The sequence below is a fragment of the Bubalus kerabau genome, chromosome 20, assembly GCF_029407905.1.
Source record: "Bubalus kerabau isolate K-KA32 ecotype Philippines breed swamp buffalo chromosome 20, PCC_UOA_SB_1v2, whole genome shotgun sequence".
Classification (NCBI taxonomy): domain Eukaryota; kingdom Metazoa; phylum Chordata; class Mammalia; order Artiodactyla; family Bovidae; genus Bubalus; species Bubalus kerabau.
The window spans coordinates 56,895,265-56,922,988 of NC_073643.1; the positions used below are offsets into that span (position 1 = coordinate 56,895,265).

The following is a 27,724-nucleotide window of genomic DNA, read 5'->3' on the forward strand; positions in this document are numbered from 1 at the left end:
TTTTATTGGAGTATAGCTGCTTTACAATGCTGTGTTCGTTTCTGCTGTTCAGCAAAGTGAATCAGCTGTACACACACACACATATATATATATATATATATATATCTCCCCTCTTTTTTGGATTTCCTTCCCATTTAGATCACGACAGAGCGTTGAGTTCCCTGTGCCGAACGGTAGGTTCTCATTAGTTACCTATCTTATACATAGTAGTGTATATATGTCAACACCAATCTCCCAATTCATCCTGCCTCCCATTTTCCCATCTGGTGTCTATACGTTTGTTCTGTGTGCCTCTGTTTCTGCTTTGAAAGCAATTATGGCTTCTCTCTCCATTATTTTCCCCTTTATGATGTATTTCTTTAAAGAAAAAGAAAAAAAAAAAAGCTGCATTGGTTTTCCTGTAGATTTCCAGAAACCCAGAGTGTCTGGAGTCTGTTGCTTACATCAGCGTGGTGTTGCGCCCCGTGTTCCTTTGCTCTCTGAATTTCCTGCAAACTTTCGGTTGACTTAGAGCCGTGCCGTCCAGGACGGCTACCAGCAGCCACAGTGGATGCTGAGCACTTGTCGTGTGGCCCATCCGAGCTGAGAAGTGCTGTGTCGAGTGCACACCAGATTTCAAAGGCCAGCTGTGCAAAGAAGAGCGGAAGCTGTGTCACTGATCATTTTCACATTGATTATATATCGAAATATATGCATCAAATTATGTACCGAGAATGCTTTGGAGAGATTGGGCTGAATAAGATATTAAAACTGACTCCTCCCTTAGTACTGGTGCTGGTGCTACTGGCTCAGTCGTGCCCGACTCTTGCGACCCCGTGGACGGCGGCCCGCCAGGCGCCTCTGTCCATGGGATTCTCCAGGCAAGAACGCAGGAGTGGGCTGCCATGTCCTCCTCCAGGGGATCTTCCCACCCCAGAGAATCGAACCCGCGTCTCCTGTCTCCTGCATCGGGGCTGGATTGTTTACCACTGAGCCACCAGGGAATCCCATTCTATTGTTTCATTTTTATTTATTCGCTGCCGTTCTCTAAGGAAAATTCTTAGGGGAATTGCCAGCCCCTCGGAGAGATTTTCTCCATTGTCCCTGTCTAAGGCAACTCAGGGTAGATTCTTCCACTGTGCTGCATCCCAGCCAGAGGAGGTGCTGGGTAAGTGTTGAGTGAAGGGATGGAGCGGTTCACAAATGGACAAAGCCCCAAAGCATCACACAGGCCGCCTGAGTGCTCCACCTGGCTCTGCTGCATGCTGAGGGTCAGGCTCCCCCTCTGGAGGCCTCCGATTCCTCTCATGGGGTGAGCAGGTGGGCAGTCTGGTCACTGAAGTGTGGTTTCGGCTCTGAGGGCTTCTCCCTCTGCAGGAATGTCCCTACATCAGCTCATGCTTCTAGAGGCCTCTCTCTCTCTCTCTCGCCAGGGTAGCCATGGCCAGGTGGCAGCTGAATTAAAGCGACACCCCACAGCTAAGAATCCAAAAACTAATTAACCTCAGCCCATCAGACTCAGGGGAGGCCAGTCTGGCCAGCGTTCTGATGGCAGGTGGCATTAATACCTAATGGTACATTCTAATTGCTGTCTTTTCCTGAGTCCCTCCTGGTTCCCAAAGCACTTTCAATCAGGCAGAGAGCATCCACAGAGTGCCTCTGAGCCATGGTCCCTGGGGGAAAGAGGCCATGAGACAGAAAGCCAGGTGAGCCAGCCAGACGAGATTTAACATTCAGAGAAGAGCAAAGAGCTGAGCAGGCCAGGGCAAGGGCGACGCCTGCTCCCACCTCCCAAGGTTGTCAGAAAAATTGGGGGACGTGACATTCCTGGCATTCTGATGGGCGCATCAAAGGCTCCTGACCAACTTTTGTTGTTGCTTAGTCACTCAGTCGTGTCCGACTCTGCAACCCCATGGACTGTGGCCGGCCAGCCTCCTCTGTCCAGGGGATTTCCCAGGCAATACTGGAGTGGGTTGCCATGCCCTCCTCCAGGGGATCTTCCTGACCCAGGGGTCAAACCTGGGTCTCCTCTGTTGCAGGCAGATTCTTTCCCATCCGAGCCACCAGCGCTCTAGGCGACTGAGATACAGTAGCGGAAAGAAGAAAAAAGCAGACATTCCAGTAGGGGGTGGGGCGCCAGCCGCACACCTCCAGGAGGTGACGTTGCCCTGTCACACTGTAATCTGTGTAAACGGTGACCTCAGGCCCTGTGCAGTGCGCAGCCTGTGCAACAGGACCCAGCTCTCCCCCTCGGAGGAGACAGATACAGGCAAGTACAGCATGCACCACGCTAGATGGTGAGAAAGGCGGAGGGAGGAAGGCAGAGCATGCAGAGCGGGTGCGGGCCTGGGGCGGGCGTGGCCAGGGGCGGGCGTGGCCAGCGGCGGGCTCACTGAGAAGATGACAGTATTAGTCAGAATCTCAGCAGGGAGCAGCTGGCACGGCAAGCGGGTCATTGGAGAGGAGTGAGCAGAGGGACTGCTTTCAACAAGACGGGCAGGACGGAAGGGATCTACAGGGACAGCGGAGCGGGACTGCTATGCGCCGAGGCTGGAAGGACAGAGACAGGACAGGGGGCAAAGAGGAGGAAGGCTGCGTGCACACAGCCTGCAACAGTCATCTGCGAAGGGGGCCTGGGGATAAACACCCACCTCACTCCTCTCTTCCCCCATCATCGCCTTCTCACAGTTTCTCTCACAGAGCAGACCCAGTGGGAGCCAGAGGAGAAGGGACTCCATGGGTTTAGTCCCCACAGTCAGCCCCTGCGGGGCAGAGCAGGGTAGAAATGGGGGTGGAGTGGATCCAGGTGTTTAAATGGAAGATACTCACATATGAGCAGAAACCTGAAGGAAGCAAGGCCAAGGGGACACCTGGAGAAGAGCATTTCGGGCAAAGGACGGAGCATGGGCAAAGGCCCTGTGGTGGGCGAGGGGCTGGCATGTCTACATGGCCGCAGAGAGAGAAGAGTGCATGAAATCCCAAGACAACAGAGATGTTGGGCAGCAGCTCCTGGATGCAGTGAGCAGCCCTGGAGGATGGGGAGCAGAGGAGCGCGTGCTCTGCTCTTGGTTTTGACAGCATCCCTCTGGCTCCACGCGGAGAGCAGGCAGAGCGGGGCAGACATGGAGGCCGGGAGAGCAGGGATGAGGCTGGGCGGCTGGCCCAGGTGAGAGGCGTGGTTGCTGGCACAGGGGTGGTGGGAGCAGAGGTGGTAACCCAGGGTTGGATTCCGATTCTGTTTTGCAGGTGGTGAGATGGAGTTTTCGGATGGATTGGTTGTGGGTAGGGGGATGGGAGAAAAAGCACTTGTTATCCCGTGTCCATTTTCCTTCAACCACTTATTCACGGACCATGAGCGTCCCTTCTAAGAGGTGGCTTGAGGAAGGAGAATCTATGATATCTGCAAATTCTCTGTGACGCCTCTGGGGATTATTGTTGGCTGTGGGCTGGGGATAGAGCATAATGATAGTGTTATGGTTCTGTTTGAAAGGGAGGTGTCTCTTAGAGTTATGATCTGAAATACTTGTTTACAGAAAAATGATAAGAAGGCTGAGATTTTCTCCATTGTAACACGGAAGCGGGTGAGGCTATAGAGGAAATGAAATTTCCATTGAGACAGGCAATGGTTCACGGGTATTTCGTTACGCTCTGCTCTCTACTCTGGTGTAGCGTTAGTTTTTCCAAAATAAAAGATGTGTTTAAATCTCTTTTGTGGACCTGTGCGATGGAATTGTTCTGTCTTGACTGTGACCACGATGTGGCGGTGGTCACATGGATCCATGCGTTGGATACATTTGCAAAAAACTGATTCTATGCACACACACACCCATGAGTGTATGGAAAACCTGTGACATCTGAGTAAGGTCAATGGACTGTGTCAATGGCAATATCCTGGTTGTGATATCGTGCTGAAGTTAGGAAAGATGTCGCACCTGGGGGGAAATGGATGAAGGTTATACGGGACCTCCCGACAAGTATTTCCTACAATTGCTTGTGAATCAACAATTATCTCTGAATCTAAAAAAAATTCAAGTCCCTTTAAAAGATTAGAGGTGAAAATTACCATCGGTAAGGATGCAGAGCAATCAAAACCCTTTTGCCCTGTTGATGGAGATGTAAAATGGTGAAAATGCTGTTCAAAACAGTAAGTCAATTCCTCAAAAATGTAAACACAAAATTACTGTGTGATCCAAACATTCCACTTCTGGGTATATATTTAAATGAGTTGAAAATAGGAACTCGAGTTATTTGTGCACCCATGTTCATAGCGGCATTGTTCATGATAGCCAAAAGGCAGAGATCCCAAATGCCCGCTGATAGGTGAACGGGCAGGTAACATGGGGTAAATCACACAATAGAATATTATTCAACCTTTAAAAGGAATGAAATCCTGACATGCTACACCACGGATGAACCCTGAAGACCTTAGGCTAAGTGAAATAAGTCAGACACAGTAAGACAAGTATCACATGATTCCACTTACATGCGGTCCCTAGAGTAGTTAAATCCATAGAGACAGAAAGCAGAAGGGTGGTTGCTGGGGGCTGGGAGAGAGAAGAATGGGGACTTAGATCCTGCCTTTCAGTTTGGGTAGCTGAGAGTGTTCTGGAGATGGATGGTGGTAATGGTTGTACAACACTGCAGATACACTTAAAGTTGTTCAACTGCACACTTAGAAATGACCAAGGTGGTAAATTTTATGTTATGTGTATTTACAACAGTAAAAGAGATTAGGTAAAAGCAGATCCATGACGTCTCAAAAAAGGTAAACAAGGACTGTAATCCATGTGACCAGCTTCCCTTATCCCCTGTGCAGAAGGACATCATCCAAGGCAGAGGAAAAACGACAGACAGACTCTGAATCAGTACCTGTGTCTTCTTTTCGGTGCCATCAGAAGAATTCCGGGCAGGGCTGTCTCAGACAACGGTGATGTCCCCAGTATGAGAGTCCCTGAGACAGTGAGAAATCAGCCATCAAATGGTCGATGAACACTTGTGGGGACAGCCATCTAAGGGATCAACAGGCTCTGATAACACATATGGGACCTGAGCAACAAGTTAACTCCTACACACCCTTCAGAGCCCAGCTCCTAATGTCTCTTTCCCAAGGAAGTCTTCCCTGACTTCCCGGACTGGATCATGTGTCTCTATTTCAGTATCACCATGTATCCCAGTTTGCCCAGGATGGTTCCAGTTTATGCCAATTTTGGGGGCATGGTTATTAGGAGCAATCACTTTCATCTCAAAGAGGTCCAGGTAAATTGTATGTTCACCCCACCCATTACAGATTGCCCAATTCTTTGTGACCCCATGAACTATAGCCCACAAGACTCCTCTGTCCATGGAATGTTCCAGGCAAGAATACTGGAGTGGGTTGCCATTTCCTCTTCCAAGGGATCTTGCCCACCCAGGGATCAAACCCATGTCTCTTGCATCTCCTGCCTTGGCAAGTGGGTTCATTACCAGCTGCGCCACCTGGGAAGCTTAGATTCTCCAAGCTTCTCTTCACTGTGACTCAGACATCTTGTGGTGTCCACCTCCTAGATGTGGTGTGAAAGACTCCAAGGGCAGGGGCATGCCTGCCTTGGGCACTGTTACAACCAAACGCCTAACACAGTGCTTATGTTGAATATGAGCTCAACCAATATTGGTTGGGTTAATGAATGTCTTCATTATTCTGTGAGTATCCGTGGTGGCCCTGGAGCTGCCCCTTGAAGAGTCCCTCCTGGGAAGAGAGTATTTGGCTGACAGCCTCCAGCTGGTGCCCCAGCTGCTCCCAGACTAAGACCCTCCCTGGTGGGGGTACCCGAGCTAGGCCTTCTGCTCCCAGTGGGGGCTCCTCTAACAGCCAGTCTTTGCTCCAGGGCCCCCCTCAGCCTGGTGGGGGTTTTCTCAATGCCTCCTGGCAGCCTGAGGCTCCTTCGGTCCAAGCCTCTCCTCCCCTCTCTCCTTTTACAGGTGTCTGACCACCACCGCAATCCGAGGCTCTCCTGCCTCTCTTTCTGCTATATCTCTCACAAGTTGCTCCCCAGGAAATCCCTTGCGTTGCCTCTTATCTGGAGGTTTGCTTCCTGGAGGGCCTGGCGTTCTATCACAGTAAGACTGTGCGCTGGGAGCCAGGGCCCAGGGTTCTTGTTCCCTTCCCTGGGAGGGAGGTGCCCCCCTGCCCAGCCTGCTCAGTCATCACTGAGTCAGCAGCTGGAGAACATGACCTCAGGACAGTTCTCTTGTGCGTTCACCGATTTTTCTCTGCCATTTCTCTACTTGCTGCTGCTGTTTAGTCGCTCAGCCATGTCTGACTCTTTGCGACCCTGCTGACTGTACGCTGCCTCCTCTGTCTGTAGGCTTTCTCAGGCCAGAATGCTGGAGTGGATAGCCATTCCCTTCTCCAGGGGATCTCCCAATCCAGGGATCAAACCCAGGTCTCCTGCATTGGCAGGCAAATTCTTTACCACTTACTCTTGCCCCAGTGAGCTCAGGAAAGTTTCTTCCTCTCCTTCTTTCCTTTCTCTCTCTCTCTCTCTCACTTTCTCTTCTTCCCTATGGACTCAACCATTGATAGTTTCTCTCCAGCTCTTACTTTTTTTAATTGCTCTCTCCAAAAGTTAGCTTTATGGACATGAGTTTTTCCCATGATGCTTCCCTGGTGGCTCAGACGGTTAAGAACCTGCCCGCAATGCAGGAGACCTACGGTGGATCCCTGGGTTGGGAAGATCCCCTGGAGGAGGGCATGGCAACCCACTCTAGTATTCTTGCCTCAAGAATCCTATGGACAGCACAGCCTTGTGGATTACAATCCAGGGGGGTCACCAAGTGTCAGACATGACTGAATGACCAAATCTAAAACAACCTAAATCTGAAACAGCTAAGAGTAAAATATTAATAACGAGCAACACACAACTTGTGAAGCCCTTGAAAGTATTCAGACACTGACATCAGCATCTTCACAAATGTCGAGGCTCCTCTAATTAAATCTGCTTTTCTCCAGCTGCAATATTCAAGATCAATTAAATAGATAAAGGGCATTGATTAAACAGGCGCTAGCTCCGCTGGTACACAAGCCTGGCTGCACATCAGAATCCCCTGGAAGCTTTTTAAAAACAGCAATGCCCAGGCCCCACTCCAAGAGGTTTCAGATCTCATTGTTCGAAAATGAGGCCTGGGTGTCCGACTCCCAGGGGGTTTAGAATGTGCAGCCAGGGTTAGAATCCATGTTGCCAGAAGTCTCACGCATGCTTTAGTAAACTGGGTTGTGCCAATGAGGAACCTGGGGCTCAGGGACCTGGAGAAAGTAGAACCCAGAAGTCCTAGGTCAGTGGTCCGAGGAGGCGGCAGCCTGGAGCTGAGACACAGGAAGGGAGGAGCTTCCTCTCCACCCACCCCCAACCCCCTCACCTCAGTCCACCTCCACCCAACCAATTCACCAGTTGTTGATTATGGTGCCATTCTTTACATTAAGACTCAAGGTCCTGTTTCATTTTGTTCTCTTAACAGATGCGCACATCCTGAAACAGTTATTTACAGCCACCCCTGGGGTCAGAATCTTATTGTCATGGATGTGATTGCAGAGCCCGGCACACAGCTTGGGCCAAAATTTGAAGCTTCAGATATGTTTGCTGAAGGACTGTTATGGCAGACTGGACAGATGAATAGCTGGACAGAGAGACAGACATGAGTGGATGGTATTAAGCAGATAAATGATTATAAACAGATGGACAGACAGTTGAGTGAATGGGTGGATAGATGGAAGAGCAAATGCAACAATAAATGTGTCTACACGCTGCCTTGTGCCACAAAGGATGTGATATACTTAAAAGGATTTGACATACTTAAATGGACTTGAGATACTTACAGTAAATTAAAAAAAATAAAATTTGAGCACCCTCTCTGGACCTGACTCTGCTCTAGGCATTAGAATGCCTCTGTGAACAAGAGGCAAAGGTGCTCCCCTTGTGAAACTTACATATTAGCAGCATGAGTCAGATAAAGCAATAAAGATAAATGAGTAAATTACAGAGTATGTTAGAAGGCGGAGAGCTATTGGCGAGAGAAAAGGGCAGGAAAAGGGAGACTGGAAAAGCCAGAGAGGCAGAGCTTGCATGTTCTAAATAGGCAGGCATGCAGTTCTAAATAGGGAGGTCAGGGCAAGCCTCTTGGTGGAGGTGACCTCTGAGCAAAGAGGGAGGGAGGCAAGGAAGGGAGCCTTGCAGAGATCTAGCGGTAGGGGAAAGGCCTGGGCGAAGACTCCGGGTGGCAGTGTGCCTGCTGAGTGTGGAAGACTGTATCAGAGGCCAAGCAGCTGGAGCAGAGGTAGTGAAGGGGAGTGCAGAAGGGGGTCAGCGGTAACAGGGCATCCAGGCCGCACAGGGCCTTACAGGTGATGGTGAGGACTTTGGCAAACTTTTGCTGAGTAACACGGGAGTGCTTGGAGGGTGTTGGGCAGGGAAGGGATGTGATCTAGCTTAGGTTTTATTTATTTTAGCTTTTAAAGAAATGTAATAAAGACATTTGTTAGGGAATCTCATTAAAAACAAAAAATTCAAATGGAATTCAGCCCTGCAAGTGTTCACATGCTGTGTGAATATCTCTAATGCTATTTAGCAAAAAAAAAAAAAAAAATACTGGCTTAGATTTTAAAAGACCCCCTCTGGCCACCCAGCTATAAATCAGCAGGTTTTAGGAGGTCAGGGTAGAGATAGACCTGTGAGAAGTTGTCCAGCTAAGGGGATGGGAGCTCCCACCAGGGTGGTGACCCCCAAAGAGATGAGAGGTGGCTGGAGTCTGGATATATTCTGAAGGGAGACCCAACAGGAGTTCACAGCAGTGTGGATACTGGTGTAAGAAAAAGAGAAATCAAGTTTGGTGCTGGGGTTTGGGCCTGAGTAACTGCAAGAAGTGAATTGCCATCAAGCTACATGGGGAAAGCTGAAGTCGGATCAAAGTTTGGGTGGGGTGGGGCTGGGGGGTCAACACGGAGTTTGGTTTTGGATATGCAGGTATTACGTGCATCAGATACCCAGTGGAGGTAGCAGGTAGGCGTGCGATGTGAGCTGGAATTCAGGAGCGGTCTAGGCTGGAGATATAAATATGGAGTCATGACATGTGAGTGGTATTTAAAGTGATGAGATCAGGGGAGATTAGCAAGAAAGTGATACAAAGAGACAAGGATCGAGGACTGAGCCCCTGGGTCGTCCCGATATTAAGAGGTTGGGAGAGAGGAGAACCAGTCAGTGGAGGAGAGTGAGAAGGGGACAACCAGGACAGCTGGGGTCCAGAAATCAAGGAAAGAAGAGAGCAGCCAACGGGGCCAAACCACGCAGGAGACGGGGACCGAGAACTGACCATGGGGCTTGTCATGAGGAGGCTCCTGGCAGTCTTGACAAGGGGGGTTGTCTGTGGAGTAGCTGGAGTGAACACCTTGATTGAAACGGGTTTAAGAAAATTGGGAGGGAGGCATAGATTTAAAAAATGAGTCTGCAGCCTGAAAGTAGAGCGTGTTTTATTCAGTGGGAAGATCTTAGGACTTCAAGCCCAGGAGACAGCATCTCAAGGAGCCCTGGGAAACTGCTCCGAGGAGGTGGGGGAAGGAGTCAGGATACATAGAAGCTTGTAACAAAGGAGGGCAGGCAGTCTGAACATCAAAGATTATTGTTAATTAAGGAAAACCAGATATCTCTTCCATGTATGGGAAGATGCAAGAGTCTGGGGATTATTGAAGTCATCCCTTTCATATGCATCTCAGCTATCTGGGGCCAGCATCCTGTTTTTTTGATTTCTCCGTCCCCCCACCCAGCTCCTCAGCAATCACTGGGGGTCGGGGTGGGCGGGGGGAGGGGAGGAGAGGTGGCATCTGCTGGATCACAGGCTTTGTTTTCCCTTTTGGGAGCCCTCATTCACATTTGGAGGCCCGAAATCGCTGGTGGCTGTTACCTCCGTGTTTGTTGATACGGGAAGAGGCATTTCATTTCACAGAGGAACTGGAAAGACTGAGGACGGAGAGCACCTTTGAAAAGGGGAGTGTGGAAGTGAGTTGGTTGCAGGCCTGCAGTGACCTTGCCTCTTGCTATTCAAGTCCTGGTGTAGCCCTTACCCGTACAACGAGGCTCTCCCTGTGATTGGCTTTAACCAGTAGAAGGTGGCAAAAGACACACTGGACCAGTTCCAGGCCTAGGCCTTAAGGAGGCCTGGCAGCTTTTGCACTTTTGGAACCAGGCCACTATACTCTAAAACACCCAAGTCACAAGGAGGAGAGAATGGAGGCCTTGGGCTCAATGAGCCAAACTGAGATCCAGCCGACAGCTAGCACCAGCCATGGACCTTGTGACATCCTAGCCCAGTGGAGCCCACAGCCCCAACTGATACAACATAAAACCAAATAACCACCCATCTAAGCCCCTTCCAACCACCAAACTGTTGCTCTTCATTTGCTCAGTTGTGTCTGACTCTTTGTGACCCCATGAATTGCAGCATGCCAGGCTTCCCTGTCCTTCTCCATCTCCTAGTTAGCTCAAATGCATGCTCACTGAGTCAGTGATGCCATCCAGCCATCTCATCCTCCGTCTCCCCCTTCTCCTCCTGCCTTCAGTCTTTCCCAGCATCAGGGTCTTTTCCAACAAGTCAGCTCTTCTCATCACGTGGCCAAAGTATTGGAGCTTCAGCTTCAGCATCAGTCCTTCCAATGAATATTCAGGACTGATTTCCGGTAGGATGCACTGGTTGGGTCTCCTCTCAGTCCACGGGACTCTCACGAGTCTTCTTCAACACCACAATTTGAAAACATCAGTTCTTTGGCACTCAGCCTTCTTTATGGTCCAGCTCTCACATCCGTACATGACTACTGGAAAAACCATAGCTTTGACTAAACAGATCTTTGTCAGCAAAGTAATGTTTCTGCTTTTTAACATTCTGTCTAGGTTTGTCATAGCTTTCCTTCCAAGGAGCAAGTGTCTTTTAATTTCATGGCTGCAGTAACCATCTGCAGTGATTTTGGAGCCCAAGAAAACAAAACTGATGAGATAATAAAAGGGTGATAGTTTGAAAGCCACTACGTTTGGGGTGGACTGTTAGACAGCAATAACTAACCCGACAGGGAGACATGAAGGAATAGCTGGAAGGGGAAGAGGAGTCAAGAAGATTGTTTTGCTGTTGTTATTGTTTTAAGGATGGGGAAATAATGGTGTGTTTGTATTGTTGCCATGAAATTAAAAGATGCTTACTCCTTGAAGGAAAGTTATGACCAACCTAGATAGCATATTCAAAAGCAGAGACATTACTTTGCCAACAAAGGTCCGTCTAGTCAAGGCTATGGTTTTTCCAGTGGTCATGTTTGGATGTGAGAGTTGGACTGTGAAGAAGGCTGAGCACTGAAGAATTGATGCTTTTGAACTGTGGTGTTGGAGAAGACTCTTGAGAGTCCCTTGGACTGCAAGGAGATCCAACCAGTCCATTCTAAAGGAGATCAGCCCTGGGTGTTCCTTGGAAGGAACGATGCTAAAGCTGAAACTCCAATACTTTGGCCACCTCATGGGAAGAGTTGACTCATTGGAAAAGATTCTGATGCTGGGAGGGATTGGGGGCAGGAGGAGAAGGGGACGACAGAGGATGAGATGGCTGGATGGCATCACCGACTCGATGGACATGAGTTTGGGTGAACTCTGGGAGTTGGTGATGGACAGGGAGGCCTGGCGTGCTGCAATTCATGGGGTTGCAAAGAGCCAGACACGACTGAGCGACTGAACTGAACTGAACTGTATGCTTAGGAGAATGATCTACAGGAGGTTAAAAATGATGCTATGAAAGAAGAGAGAGGGTTGCTGGAAAGACGTCCTTGAGCAGAGGAAGGGAGTGGGGTCCAGCGCACAACACAGATGTGCAAGACTCAGGTCAGCTCACCTGTGGCAGTGGGTAGGCAGGATGAGAAACGGTTGGAGATGCTGGTGGGTCTGTGGACATTCTGACTGCTTTGATGAGCTCAGTGAACTGGAAGCCCAGAATGGGGACTGGGGAGGAGGCACGGGAACATTTAGAGAGCCAAGGAGTGAATGAATGGGGAGGTCAAGTCCAACTGCCAGGCAGTGCCGAGGGCTCTCTTAACATTCCAGCTCACCAGTTTAACATGAGCACAGCCAGAGTGCTTGCTGTTCTCCAGCCTGGTCCAGCAGCAGCTGCGCAGGGGTGCAGGCTGGGGTGGCTGAGAGCGGGACACGGCCAGGGTTGGCAGCTTGGCCAAGTAAGCGTGGAAAACAGACATGATGAGCAAGGAAGTAAAGACCTGAGGAACAGGAAGCTCAGATCAAAAAGCTCAAGACCAGGGGCGCAATGAGAAAGCAGATCATGGAGTGGGAGGGAAGGAAAAAGGAAAGTGAGAAGGGAACACGCTCGTGTTTTGGATCCGCGTTATCAGGCTATTGCGCCCAAGTGTGGATGGGTTGCACATCATGCCCAGGGAACACATTTTGATGGAAGGGCGGGCAGGGAGCCAGGAGGGTGCCGGGAGCCTGGGGCAGGTGTGGAGGTGACAGCTGATGCACCTGCCTGCACCACCACCCTTCATACCCGCCCCCACCCCGCCCTGAGACAAACAGGCTCCTTTGTAATTTGGTTTCTGTTGTATTTACCCTCGACAGAGGCTCTGTCCCTCCCCTACTTCTCCCCTGGCCTCCGAACCTCCCCCTCCCAGGTTTCAGAGCTGAAAGCTCCTCAGAGGAGAACGGGCTGCCTCCTGGGAGCCTTCTCTCCCCAGAACATCCTGAACAGCCAAGTCCAGAGTGCAGAGGCAACCCGCAGTCCCAGCATCTTGGCAGCCGGAGAGCCAGCCTTGGCTTCCAGGCTGAGAAAGCAAGGTGGTCTGACCACACACAGCCCAGACCTGTTGACCCTTCACCACCGGCACACCCCAGGATTCTGGGAAGAAAGCCAGACCCCATCAAGAGATGGGCCCCCCCTCAACATGCTCCCACACCTTTCTGTTTCCGCCCAGCTATCAGCAGCCCTCCTGTTCCCAGCAGAATCATCTATTAAAAAATGCAGATGACAGGGCTCCTGCCCCAAGCTGGCAGTAGTATCTAGGGAAGCTTATTTCCTTCAAATTCCCCTGGGCTGCCTGCAATGTGGGAGACCCGGGTTTGATCCCTGAGTTAGGAAGATTCCCCCAGGGAAGGGAATGGCTACCCACTCCAGTATTCCGGCCTGGAGAATCCCATGGACAGAGGAACCTGGTGGGCTACATTCGAGGGGGTCACAGAGGGTCGGATATGACTGAGCAACTAACACTTTCACTTTCTCTGGGTGGTCAGGACACAGTCAAGGTTGGAAAGGGCCTCTTCCTCTCTGTGGGCCTTGGTCTCCCCCGTTTGTTATCAGAGTTAGCCCAAGAGTCTAGATGGAGGCTTATGTAAGCAATGGGGTGGCCTGATGGCTTTTCTGACTCTTGGTCTGAGGAATCTAAGAGGCTCCAAGAGGGCCAGAGGAATCTGCCTGCGGATGCTTGAGGCTGACTCAGGCTCTCACATACCTCTCAGGTGCCTCCCAGGAGCCTCTCAGGTGACCAGGGTGAGTCCTAGATGGGCCAGGTGTGAAGGGTGTCACTGCACAGGTGGAGGGAGATTCCTCCCCTCCCCATCACCCTTCTCCTTATCCACGCAAACCCCCCCTCCTCCCTGACCAGCTGCCGCCCACCCTGAGATTTCTTTCGGTAAAATCTTCACTGCCACGTCTTTCCAATCCCCTATTGTGGGGGCAGGGGAGGGGGAGGCTGGTGGTGGTGCGGGTTCTGTACAGCCTGGAGGCAGGGTGAGTTGGGAAATGGGGAGAAGATTCAATCAGGCTGAGTCATTTCAAGAAGTGGGTGGAGAGACCAGTCCCAGACAAAAGGTCGCTTCCTGTGCATTTTTCATGGTTATAGCCATGGGAACCTGTCAATCAGGGGAGCCCCAGGATGGATTGTCACTTAAGAAAAGTCACTCCACTCCTGCCCTGGTGGAGCTGGGACGGACGGGAAGAAGCCAGCCAGCCGTGAGGTTGCACACGACCAAGAAGCCTGAGCCTGTTCGGGTACCCACAGCCTAGGCTGGGGTGAGGCAAGGAGGAGGAAGCACAGGTGACGACCGCGGGAGCCGATTGGCTGTGGGCGCGAAGGGGCGGAGTCAAGGGCGGCCAATGTTTGGCTTGAGAGCCTGAGTGATTGATTGCAAGTATCATTCAAGGAGGTGCGAAAGCGAGGAAAAGGGCTGTGTTATCTCCAGATTTAAGCCCCTAGTGCCAGGCACGGGCGTAGCAGACCGGCTGTAAAGGTGTTGAGGTGCTTCCATGTCCTCTTGGTGAGACCTGGGCAAGACTGTTTCTGTTTTTGTGGCAGGAAAGTGACCTGGGCTACTGTCCCCACCGGACCCAAAGGTACTCCGGTGTGAATTAGAAAAAGGCGACTTCCAGAGAATGGGAGAAAATAATTACAAACTAAATGTCTGATATGCGTCTAGTGTCTAGAACATATAAACAAATTCTTACGGTCAATACTAAAAAAGCAAACAACCCATCTGATTTTTTTTTTTTAATGGACAAAAGTTGAATAGACATTTCTCCAGAGAAGACAGACAAATGGCCAAAAGTATATGCAAAGGTGCTCAACATACCGGGCTCCTCCGCCCATGGGATTTTCCAGGCAAGAGTACCGGAGTGCGGTGCCATTGCCTTCTCCGTCATTAGTCATTAGGGAAAAGCAAATCAACACCAAAGAGATACAGCTTCACACCCATTCAGATGGATGTGTAAAAGGGTGGGGGGAAGATAAGTTGGGAAGGATATGCAGACTTTAGGATTCTCAGACATTGCCAATGGAAATGTAGAATGGTGCAGCTGCCCTGGAAAACAGTTTGGTGATTCCTCAAAAAGTTAAGCATAGAATCACCATTGTGGTGTTGTTTGGTGGCTCAGTGGTAAAGAATCCACCTGCTAATGCAGGAGACTTGGGTTAGATCCCTGGGTTGAGAAGATCCCCTGGAGAAGGAAATGGCAACCTTTTCCAGTATTCTTGCCTGGGAAATCCCAGGGACAGAGAAGCCTGGTGGGCTACAGTCCATGGGGTCACAAAATGATCCAACTGTTTCATTCCCAGGTATAAGAGAATAAAAAAGCATAGGTTCATATGAAAACCTGTACAAGAACATTCATAGCAGCATTTTGCATAACAGCCCAAAAGAAGTAACAACCCATGTGTCTATCCACTGAAGAATACATAAAATGTGAAATATCTGCACAATGGGATATTATACAGCCATAAAAAGGAATGAAGTGCCTATGTACGTTGCACCATAGATAAACCTCAAAAACCTTATGCTAAGAGAAAGAAGACAGTCACATCAGACAACATCGTGGAGTTGATTCCACTTATATGAAAGTACAGAATAGGGAAATCTATAGAGATGGAAAGTAGATTAATGGTTGCAAAGGAATGAGGGGAAGAGGAGAACTGGGAAATATGGAGTTATCTGGGGGGTTGATGGAAATGTTCTAGAAATGGACAGTGGCGCTCACTGAACAAAACTGTGAATGAACTGAAGCCACCCAAGAAGTAAAAGAAGCCCTTCTTCCCCTTAGGTGCGCGGCTGACTCTGGCACCAGCTCTGAGATCTCTCACTCTGCACAGCCTTCCAACTGAAATTTCAGCAACATAAATTCGCTAACCAAGCCTCTGCCAGTCTTGCTCACCCAGTCTTGCTCATTCCTGTCGCTCCAGCTGTGCTCCCTTTTACTTCACACACCCCAGCAGCCTCCTGGGGACTCACTGTGGCCCCTCAGACCCTCCCTTGCCCAGCCTCTCCACTAAGCCACCTCCCATTTCAGACCCCTGCTCCCCACTCACCTCTTCCTGGAGCCTCTCCTAGAGGAAGCCTGCTGACCTCCCATCTACCATATGCACTTGTAACAATACCCAGTTGTGCTGGCTTTTACCCTGGGCTTGGCCACTTAAAGCCTGTGTGGCTTTGTGAGAATCATGTCACTTCCCTGGGCCTCAGTGTTCCCCATCTGTAAAATGTACATTGCCATGTGTCTTAGTCTGCTCACCTAAACCCAGGTGGTTTAAACAACACAGACTTACCTTCTGTCAGTTCTGGAGGCTGAACTCTGAGGTCAAGGTGCTAGCCTGATTGGATTCTGGTGAGACCTCTCCCCATGGCTGATAGATAGCTGTCTCCTCATAAAAATGAAAAGTCCAGGTTAGGCTTCAGGTGCGCTGGATCTAGGAGGCCAAACGGTATCATCAGGCACACAGCTCTCTTTCCTTTGGTGTGGTCACTGCCTCTCCTGGGCTGAGTGCTGTGTACTTACCTCTTCATGGCACCAGGGTGGCACATTATTTTTGAAATGTTAGCCTCTGGGTTTTTTTTTTTTTAAGGAAATTTCAATTTTTAAAAATGGAGGTATAATTTACATACAACAGAATGCACAAATATTAATTTTACCTGTCCTATACCTGTATTACCAACCCCAAGATCAGAGTCTTCCAGAAGTCAATTTCAGTGCCCATCGTGGTCAATGACAGTTCCCCCCGCTCCCCCCCAGAGATAACCACTTCTAAAACTATAGATTAGTTCTGAACTTCCTACAAGTAGAATATATAATTTTTACTCTTTCGTGTTTGGCTTCATTTATTCAGAATGATAATGTTGACTTTTGTGTTTCATGGACAGCAGTAGTTCATCTGCTTTTATGGTTGAGAGCTATCTGTTAGTATGAACTTAACTAAAATGTGTTTTTGCAAGCTCCTGTTGATAGACATTTGGGTGTTTCAGTTCAGTTCAGTCGCTCAGTTGTATCCAGCTCTTTGCAGCCCCATGGACTGTGGCACACCAGGCTTCCCTGTCCTTCACCAACTCCTGGAGCTTGCTCAAACTCATGTCCACCGAGTTGGTGACACCATCCAGCCACCTCATCCTCTGTCATCCACTTCTCCCACTGCCTTCAGTCTTTCCCAGCATCAGGGTCTTTCCCAGTGAGTCAGGTCTTTGCATCAGGTGGCCAAAGTATTGGAGCTTCAGCTTCAGGATCAGTCCTTCCAGTGAGTATTCAGGACTCATTTCCTTTAGGATTGACTGGTTTGATCTCCTTGCAGTCCAAGGGACGCTCAAGAGTCTTCTCCAACACCACAGTTCAAAAGCATCAGTTCGTTGGGGCTCAGCTTTCTTTATGGTCCACTCTCACAACCAGGGTTGTGATTAATTCTTGAGTTGTTTAACTTAACGAAAATGTGTTTTTTCAAGCTCTTGTTGATAGACATTTGGGTTGTTTTCAGCTTGGGGCTTGCATGATAGCTAAGTTGGTAAAGAATCCGCCTGTAAAGCAGGAGATCCCAGTTTGATTCCTGGGTCAGGAAGATCCACAGAAGGGATAGGCTACCCACTCCAGTATTCTTGAGCTTCCCTTGTGGCTCAGCTGGTAAAGAATATGCCTGCAATCTGGGAGACCTGAGTTTGATCCCTGGGTTGGGAAGATCTCATGGAGAAGGGAAAGGCTACCCAGTCCAGTATTCTGGCCTGGAGAATTCCATGTAGTCTATAGTCCATGGGGTTGCAAAGAGTTAGACATGACTGAGTGACTTTCACTTCACTTTCCAACTTGGGATATAATGAATAAAGCTGTTAGGATTTATGCACAGTTTTTTATAGCTATATGTTTTCATTTCTCTTAGAGGTATACCTGGGAGTGGACTTTCTGTATCATAAGATAGATCTACATTTATTAAGGCTACAGAGCGGTGTTCCATAGTGCCTATACTATTTTACATTCCCACCACCTGCGGGAAGTGTTCCAGTGCCTCCACACCCTGGTCAACACTTGATTGTGTCAGTCTTCTTAATTTCAGCCTTTCTGGGGAGGGATGGGGGAATGGAGGGGATTTTGTGTTGTTTTTCTTTCTTGCTAATTTCTGTTACCCAGAAGCCTTACATGCACCCCCATATCCCTGCCATTATAACAGAAAATAGTAGATTATTGTTTCAAGCCTAATGTTCTTTTTCTGGCCCTGCAGAAAAAGAGAAACTGGAATCTTTGCCTGGTTTTTCAGTTTCAAAAGGGCAACAGGAAAAGTCTCTTGTGTATTATGACATGATTGATATGGGAAAGGGCAGGGAGTTCAAGAGCAAGATTGTGCCTTCCTGAATCCAGACCTAACTTTCTAGATAAGAGTGAGGAGAGACCTGAAGCATCAGCAAAGGGGGAGATGGATGGTGCATCCCTGGAGGAAAGAGACACTTGAACCTGCTGCTTCCACAGCCATAGCCTTGAACTTGGAGAGACCATGGAATCCTCAAAGAAATTAAATGTGGAAAGGACCTGTCTTCTCCTGGGCAGACTCTCGAGTGGAAAGAAGTGACTTTGTGTGGCTGAGCAGAAGAACCTCATATGTCTAACAGAGTTCCCTGTGCCCCAGGGGCCGTGGGAGCTTGAGCAATGGTTCCTATGCACTTTCAAGGGCCACAGAAGCAGCCAAGAGAGGGGATGAAACTTCAAGGGACAACTTAGCAGTGGCCTGTGGGTGTGGGTGACCCCTCCTCAGATAGGAATAAAGATGTCTCAACAGATATCAGCACGGATTAGTGATGACACACCTGAGACACTCCCCACAAGACCCACAGAACGGAAACACCACCCCCAGAGAGACAGGAAAGTCTCAGCTTGCCTGAGATTAAGGTTTCCCACCTAATATGGGAGATCATAGCCGAGACTGAGCTCATTTAATCAAAATAATGTTACCTTTCTTGCTCACCTGAGTTCGTGGACTGAACCTGGACCACTGTTGCATTTCTCATACTGTATTATGCTCGTCTTTTTATGTTTCTTTCCTTTCCTCGGGACTGTAAGCAACTGGAAGTCAGGGATAAGGTCTGATTCTTCCTGAAGTCAGCAACCTCCTGGCCCAGTACCTGGCTCAGAGCAGGGGCTTGGTGAAGACTTGTTAAATATTGATTGTAAATTCCCTGACAGCAGGGGGAGAAAGGGGGCTCCATAGCTGGGCACCCAGTCTGGGTAGTGCCCTGTGCTGTGTTATCTACACTGACTGACCTTAGAGATCAGACTATGATTATCCCAGTTTTCAGATAAGCACATTAACAGCCAGCCTTTACTGAGCACTCTCCAGGTGCCAGGCACATTATATTAACTCATGTAATCCTCACTACAACCTGATGCAGCTGACACTATTTTTACCCCCATTTTACAGATGGGGAAACTGAGGCTTAGAGCAATGAAGTGATTGTGATGGGGTTTGAATCCAGGCTGCATGATTCCAACACCCCTCTGCCCATTCCCTGCCCTGTGCCCAGGCTCCCTTCTTAGTCCACTCTTCCTCCTTCATCCCTGCCCATCTCATTGGCAAACTCTCTTCACAATCTCCATGCCTATTCTGACTTCTTTGCTGCTCAAAAGTGGAAATACTCACTCTTTCCTCACTCACTCCTTTGCTCCTGTAACATTTTATTTTTAGGATTTGTATAAATTGAGACTTTCTCTATTTGTATGTAAGAAAAAAAATCCTAAATAATAGTGGCATAAGAAATAAGATGATTATTTCTCTCCTGTGTGAAGTAAGTATAAACAGAGAAATACAGGGCTGGTAGAGCAGCTCCATGGTGTTGGGGACTAAGGCTATTTTTATCTGTTCCATCATCCTAGTACGGGGTTCCCTTCATAGGTCAAAAGAATTACTAAAGCTACAGACATTGCATCTAAATTCCGAGCAGCAGAAAAAAGGGAAGATTTGCTGTTTCTTTTAAAAAGACTTCCCAGAATTTCCTCTTACATCTCATGGACCAAAATTTTGTCACATGACCACAACTCACTAAAGGGAGGCTGGGAAATACAACCTTTTAGTTGGATGTTGAAAGAGGAGCTATTAAGAAGAAAACCACAATCTCTGCCATGTCATTACCTTAGCATTTATCACATCATATGTGGAGTGGTTTATCTGAATAACTGTCTCCATAGCCAGCATTTCTTGAGGGCAGATTCTTGTCATCTTCATCCTCATCTCCCAAAGTGTAGCACGCACTGGAGACACTTGGAGCAGAGGATTAGGTAACTGGGTCTTACATTTCTTTGGATGCCCTGAGGCCCACTGCATGGTTCTCTGCCCACAACAAGCCTCCAATAATTGTTGAATTGAAATGAATTTAAATGTTCCTGGCCTCCACGTCCTCATTTTCAAAATGGGTATTAGTTTTAGTTTAGTTCAGTCGCTCAGTCATGTCCGACTCTTTGCAACCCCATGAATCACAGCACATCAGGCCTCCCTGTCCTTCACCATCTCCCGGAGTTCACTCAAACTCACGTCCATCGAGTCGGTGATGCCATCCAGCCATCTCATCCTCTGTTGTCCCCTTTTCCTCCTGCCCCCAATCCCTCCCAGCATCAGAGTCTTTTCCAGTGAGTCCACTCTTTGCATGAGGTGGTCAAAGTACTGGAGTTTCAGCTTTAACATCATTCCTTCCAAGGAACACCCAGGGCTGATCTCCTTTAGAATGGACTATAAATGACCTCAAAAGTCAATCCCAGTTTGGACACGCTCAGTGTCCATTGTATAAAACTGGAAATATTTATGTTAAAAAATGAAAACCTCAGTAGTTAGGCAGTGTGTATAGCTTTTGTTCTTTCTCTTTCTTCTTCATGAACACACACACACACACATATATATACATATATACTTTGCATATAAACAGAACCCACTTTACATACCATTCTATAACTACTTGTTTCACTTACTAACATATGAAGGGACTTCTGCTTCTGCCTGTGCCAAACTAACTTGTAAAGAGAGATCAGCCCTCTCAATAGACAACTAGAAGACCTAGATAAAATGATGGAAAAGAAAATTAAAATCTGTTAAAAGGCTTCAAAGAGCTATCCAGGAAGCCAGGAGTTGAGTGCTGGAAATCCCAGAGTATGAGAGCCTGAAGTCAATGTGCTTCCCCATGAATTTGCCAATTTCAAAGTAGCTGGATAAAGAGACTGAGCAGGAGGCACGTGCTGAGACACAGGCCAGACAGAGTTTTCCGCAGTCTCACGGGTCTGGAGAGACGAAAATAATTTATGAACGTTCATTGGCGCGCACAGACTTATCCATAGTAGAATTTGCATGTTGGAAAGAACGCCAGAGATGACGTAACCAAACACTTCATCTTGTGGATGTAGCAACTGAGGCCCAGAGATGCTGAGTGAGCTGCCCAGCATCACACAGCAAATGGGTGGAGCCTCCTGGCGCAACCTTCTTGCGCTGTATTGCTCTGTGGCTGTTGCTGCTCTCTCAACAGCCAGTTCCCCATTCATCGCCATATATCATAGCCTGAGAGAGAGACAGAGAGAGAGAGAAAGATCAGGTTAACCTCATTCCTGATGGTGATTTTCAAGAAGTAAAAGTGCTTTTTAAAAAGAAAACCAGCAAAAATCTCTTTGTAAAAACTACTGAGCATTTTTCCTAATTAATGAAGTAATACAAATATATTAATGAAATGTTAGAAATATACACAGGTATGTGAAAACCAAGAACACCCACAGATTCTTCTCTCCTTCCCACCTATCTCCGATACAACCATTTTAAGCTTTTTAATACATAAATAGGTGTATTTCTTCACAAAATGAGTTTATAACTTACTATTTTTTAAGGTTCTATTTTTTAAATAAATATTTATTTTTAATTGAAGGATAATTGCTTTACAGAATTTTGTTGTTTTCTGTCAAACCTCATTTTGACATTCATATTATAATCGGTTTTCACATAATTCTATATGCTGTAGTACAATCTTATCTGTATAATAGTCTATCCATATGAGTGTGTGCGTGCTAAGTCTCTTCAGTCGTGTCTGACTCTTTGCAACCCCATGGACTGTAGCCCACCAGCTTCTCTGTCCATGGGATTCTCCAGGCAAGAATACTGGAGTGGGTTGCCAGTCCCTTCTCCAGGGGATCTTCCCGATCCAAGGATGGAACCCATGTCTCTTATGTCTCCTGCTTTGGCAGGTGGGGTTTTTTTTTGTTTGTTTGTTTGTTTGTTTTTACCACTAGTGCCACCTGGGAACCATAATTAAATTAACCAGTCCCCTGTGGTTAGACATTTGGATTATTTTCAGTCTTTTACTACTACGTCCAGTCCTGCAATGAATATCTTTGTGCATATCTTGGTGATATCCATGGTTATTTTCTCAGGAAAACTTTGTAGGGTATGGAATAATAGTCTGAACATTTTTAAAGGTGTCATCATCTGGCTCCAGAGTACCCTCCAGGAAGGCCGTAGCAATGTTCACTCCCCACGGCAGTGCGTATAGCAAACCAATGCGCTTCACTTGACGGGGGATGGATGGAGCAATCTAGCCACTGCAGCCAGATGTGTGCGAGTCTTGCCCAGCTTCCTTTAAATAGATCGCTTCACAGCATGCCAGCCTAACTATATTTAGAGTGGAGAAGTCAGACGACCTGCCCAAGGTTGGAAACCCTAGAGCTGAGTCAGGGGCCAAAGTGAAAGGGTCAATATTGATAGCTCTAAGTCACATGCGTGCTACTTGGTCCACTTGGGTCCTGAAGGAGGCACCTCCCCTCTCATAAACGGAGCCAGAAACTAAACAAGGGAAGGGCCGTGTTGCCTACTTGGGGCAGCTATAGGAAACATGACCGCTTGGATCTCTCAGCCTCCAGAGTGCAGAGTCCCCAGAGATGGCTGAGTTCATAACGTGATGCGCAGGTGGCTGGACCGGCAATCTGCCAGACCCACCAGCCCACAGCTTGGCGCACAGTCTGGGACCCCCACGTGAGTGGCATCACTTCCTCTGGGTCTTCAGTGTGCCGGATCTTTCCTACCTCCCCTGTGCGCATGCCAGAGAACTCCGCTGGTGCAGAGAGGATCTCAAAGTTCTCAGCTCAGACTTTCACTGAGATTTGTTTCAGGTCAAAAGACACAGATTCGATGACTGCTTGGCTGGTTGTTGGGTTACCCTGGGCAAAGTCCCCTCTCGTCTCTGGAGCTTCTTAGTCTCCGCATGTGAACAAGGAAGCTGGTGGCCTGCGTTTGGTGGGATGTGAATCCTGTTTCCTAGAGGAGAGGGAAGAGGGAGGGACTCAGTTCCTGAGTACCCCCCAGAGCCACACACTTTGCAGACACAGGTGTATTTAACATACAAGGGCTCTGTGAGGAAGCAGACATCTGTGCCTGTCCAGCACTGATGCCCCCTTATTCTGCTAATAACACCCTGATTTTCTTTTTTTTAAAATATTAATTTATTTTTGGCTGTGATTGGTCTTTGTTGCTGTGTGCAGGCTTTCTCTAGCTGCAGTGAGCAGGGGCTACTCTTTGTTGTGGGGCAAGGGCTTCTCACTGTGTTGGTTTCTCTTGTTGCACAGCACAAGCTCTAGGCACGTGGGCTTGAGTAGTTGTGGTGTACAGGCTTGGCTGCCCCACGGCATATGGAACCTTCCCAGACCAGGGATCAAACCTGTGTCCCCTGCATTGGCAGATAGATTCTTAACCACTGGGCCACCAGGGAAGCCCCACCCTGATTTTCTTTTATAGAACCATCTCTCACCCACTTCTAGTCCTGGTGACTTGGGGAGGACTGACCACCCTCTCCCACTCTGGTTATAAAGGCATGTGACTCAGGTTTGGCCAATCAGAGCAACTATGATGGTTTCAGGGCTGGGCATGTGACTCAAGCCAGGCCAGTGGGAGTCAGATCTAGGATGTTTGCTGGAGGTTTGGCGAAGGAAGTGATCTCTTGGCTTGAGGCTGCTTAACGGGCCATTTCTGCCTCCGTGTGGAGAGACCTGGGCTTCCCAGGTGGCTCATGGTAAAGAATCCACCTGCCAAGCCAGAGATGTGGGTTTGATCCCTGGGTCAGGAAGATTCGCTGGAGAAGGAAATGGCAACCCACTCCAGTATTCTTGCCTGGAGAATTCCATGGACAGAAGAGCCTGGTGGGCTACAGTGCAGGGGTGGGGAAGAGTCAGACACAGCCGAGCAACTAAACAGCAGCAGCAGCAGCATAAAGAGATCTAGCCTGCTAATAAACCTGAAGCAAAGATAAAAAACAGTCAAGGGACTTCCCTGGTGGTCCGTTGGCTGGGACTCCACCCTGGGGCTCGATCCCTGGTTGGGGAACTTGATCCCACGTGCTGCAACTAAAAGTTCACCTATTGCAACTAAAAAATCCCACATGCCTCAAGTAAGACCTGGAGCAGCCCAATAAATCAATATTTTAAAAAAGAAGAAGAAAACAGTCAAGAGATAGAGACAGATTCATGACAACTTCCATTGAGCTTCTGGCATGGACTGTGTCTGAATCCAGAATGACTTCCTGCATTTTTCAGCTTAAAGCCCTTTTGGGCTAAAGCTGGTTACAATTGGGTTTAATGTATCCTGCTACCAAAAGATGACCACTAAAATCCTAGACATAGCATAGGCATTATTTTTCTCATTTTACAGGTGAGGAAACAGGCTCAGAGAAGCAAAGTAAGCAAACAAGTGGCAGAACAGATATTTTAAATCAACTTCTTTTTAAAAATTATAATTAACTCGTGGGCTTCCCTCCATCCCTGGGTCAGAAAGATCCCCTGGAGAAGGGAATGGCAACCCACTCCAGTATTCTTGCCTGGAGAATTCCATGGACAGAGGAGCCTGGCGGGCTGCAGTCCATGGGGTCGCAAAGAGCTGGACACTAACTCTCTAGTTAGTGAGCGACTCACACACACATAATTAACTTACAATGTTCTGTTAGTTTGAAGTATACAGCAAAGATTCAGTTACACATATTTTCTTTTTCAGATTCTTTTCCAGTATGTTATTACAAGATAGTGGATATAGCTCCCTGTGCCGTACTGTAGGTCTGCGTTTTTACCTATTTTACATGTAGTAGTATATATATGAGGAGAAGGCACTGGCACCCCACTCCAGTCCTCTTGCCTGGAAAATCCCATGGACGGAGGAGCTTGGTGGGCTGCAGTCCATGGGGTCTCGAAGAGTCAGACACGACTGAGCGACTTCACTTTCACTTTTCACTTTCATGCCTTGGAGAAGGAAATGGCAACCCACTCCAGTGTTCTTGCCTGGAGTATCCCAGGGACGGGGGAGCCTGATGGGCCCCCGTCTATGGAGTCGCACAGAGTCGGACACAACTGAAGCGACTTAGCAGCAGCAGTATATATATGTTAAATCCCAAACTTGTAATTTATCTCTATTTCTTTTTAATCCATACCTCTAGTCTCTACTCAGGGCCTCAAGTGATTCCCCCTTTTTAGTTTTCTTTCACAAACCACAGAAGTAAAAGAGGCTTGTGGATCCAGGCTGATCCAGGTTCCAGACCTGCTTCAGCTGCTTTCTACCTGTCTGATCTTGAGGTGACTCACTGGCTGTGTTAACTAAACACATCTTCTCATTGCTTTGTTCCTCAGTCTTCTCATCTGCAGAATGGCAGGTTAATAGTATCTACCTCATAGGATTATTGTGAATAGATAAAACAGATTATGTAACACTTTTGGACTAGCCTGGCAAACACTAAGTGTGACCCAAGGTCCAGCTATTATTTTTCTTCTGCTGCCTATATATTCTTAGGAAGTTGGCTATTCCCTCTCCACCCCACACACCCAGGATATGGCCTGAGTTATCTCCTGATACATCAGTTTCAAATGCCATAAGAAAACAAAACACACCCTGGTCACGAGGGACCTCAATTACTGTCTGATGTGCTGTTTTTCAAATATTGATGTTTCTCAAAATGCTGATCACTGTGGGCTTTCGTAGGTCTAAAACCAGCCCGGGAAGTGAAACTTTGCAGAGGAATTCCAAATAATCAAGCCTTTGCTGAATTGCAGAAAGGCGAGAGGAGATGGATATGGACCCAGCCATTTCCAAGGGTCCCCCCCACCACTTCGTTCCTATCAGCCCTACAGCTGTGGAGAGCAGAAAAGCATTTCCTATAGAGTTTATAACAGTTGCTACCACAAGTGCTCACTCAGTTCCAAAGGGTGCAAGAGTCTGGTACAGTGTAAAATATGGAGGCCCTGGAGGATCACCAGGGAATGGAGGGGGCTTACTGTGGACTCAGGGTGGGTCCTGGTCGTGGGGCTATGCTAAGGCACAGGGGGCCGGTCAGAGGAACACATGGGAAATCCATTGCCTCTCGGTTTCATAAAGTCAGAATAATGTGGTCTGCCAGTTATCCAGAATCCAGTCTCCTCTTTCCCCTCAAATCCCCTCCATGTAGACAGGCTCAGTAATCCATGAGCTACCATTTATGGAGCACTTGCTAACTTCTTTACATAAATGATCTCCTGGAACTTTCCAGCAGCCCCATTGAGACGAAAATTACAGTACAATAATTATGACTTTGGAGCTTGGAGCCAGGCTGCATAGGTTAGGCTCCCAGTTCTCCTGTGTGACCTTGAGTAATTTATTTAGCTTCTCTGTACCCTAGTTCTCTTCTCTGCAAAAGAGCGATAATAATAGTTCCCACTTACTCAGGGCTGTTGTGTGGATTGAATGAGTAAGTACTTACAGCATTTAGAATGGTGCATGGCACAATGACAGCTGTTTTTATTAACCCTCATTTTACAGATGTGGACCCTGAGGTGGGAAAGCCAGATCACCCACATACCATACACAGCTCATGAAGCTGGGCCTCGAAATCACTGTACCATTTCACTACCTCTGAGTGGAATTTCCCTGCACTCAATGGAGGCTAAGATATCAGCATGAAATAGCCCCAAACCCACACCCAGCCATCCCTTCTATTTTATTTTTTATTTTTTTGGCCCTGCAGCGGGGTATGCGCGGATCTTAGTTCCCAGGACCTGGGATTAAAACCCATCCATGCTCTCTTGCAGTGAAAGCGTCGGTCCTAAACACTGGACCACCAAGGAAGTCCCTCCCTCCTTCCAAACACCCATGTCCCCGACTAAGTTTGGGTGTCTCTTTTGGAGTGTTGAAATAAGATACCAGCTGAGTGGCTCCAGTGGAGTTTTCCTGGCACTGAGGAAGGGGAGAGAATTCTGTTTCTTCGGTCCCCTGGATGAAGGCAGCCGGTAAGAATTCTCAGGCTCCCGGCATCGGGGGCAGAGGAGCCCTGCAGAGGAACCACACCCCCCACCCCTCCACCCCATCCTTAGGATGCTAACTGGAACTCACTGAATTTTGAAACTTGAGCTCATCTGAGCAGCTGGAGAGAAACAGCTGGCGGGAGAGGAGAGGTGGAGTTCTGGACCTGGGGCGGGGTGGTGGGGCGGGGGTTGTCTCTCTAGATCGCGGTGGAGCCTCAGGGGGTGGGGTGCCTATCTGTCAGCCCTCGTCTCCGCGGCGCCCCTTCGTCTCTCCCTCGATCGGCCTCTCCGGCAGGGCCGTGGGGGACTGAAGTGTCACTGGGAGTCAGTCGGGCTGTGGCTCACTTGGCCAAGTAGCATCGCAGCTCCGACTCTCCCGCTCTGGGCCTCCTCGGGCTGACTTACCTCTGTGCGCGCCCTCAGGTGTGCGCGGGGCGGAGGGAGTTCTCGCCAAGCTTCTGACGCTCCTTTCCCCACCCGAGGAGCCGCGCCCCCGAGCCGGGCCCGAAGCAGGGGCGCTCTGGGGGCGCCGCTCGGGCCCCGGGGCGGGTGTGGAGGGAGAGAGGTCGCGCCCCTCACGCCGCCTCCAGGCGCGGGGGCGGCCGAGGCGCGCGAAGCCGGAGGCGGGGAGCGGCAGGCCCGGGGCCCGGGTCTCCGCCTTCCCGGCCTCCCTCCG

General features: G+C 48.7%; 1 protein-coding gene and 1 long non-coding RNA gene across 6 annotated transcripts in view; one reads left to right on the forward strand and one right to left on the reverse strand.

Annotated features, from left to right (window-relative positions):
- Positions 1-27,724, forward strand: part of HRH1 (histamine receptor H1) — a 187,520-nt gene that overhangs the window by 49,432 nt on the left and 110,364 nt on the right. The window contains exons 1-3 of one of the 3 annotated variants that reach the window (XR_008706297.1): positions 13,588-13,672; positions 13,883-14,077; positions 15,574-15,934. The exons of 1 other annotated variant lie outside the window; for it this stretch is intronic. The gene's annotated coding sequence lies outside the window, so the exon portion shown is untranslated. Of the gene's footprint in view, positions 1-13,587; positions 13,673-13,882; positions 14,078-15,573; positions 15,935-26,835; positions 27,034-27,724 lie in introns of those variants that run through there. One more of the 3 variants, XM_055558447.1, reaches the window with a different exon arrangement.
- On the reverse strand, positions 441-27,705 carry LOC129635436 (uncharacterized). Of its 3 annotated transcripts, XR_008706299.1 has the most exons (6): positions 27,454-27,705; positions 22,822-23,053; positions 18,743-21,313; positions 16,076-16,216; positions 4,849-4,930; positions 451-626 (listed from the first exon to the last, which is right to left on the reverse strand). It is a non-coding gene; the product is annotated as an uncharacterized LOC129635436 (long non-coding RNA). The 3 variants fall into 3 exon arrangements; XR_008706298.1 differs by having other exon boundaries at positions 441-626; positions 16,076-21,313; positions 27,454-27,587; XR_008706300.1 differs by lacking the exon at positions 22,822-23,053 and having other exon boundaries at positions 441-626; positions 16,076-21,313; positions 27,454-27,584.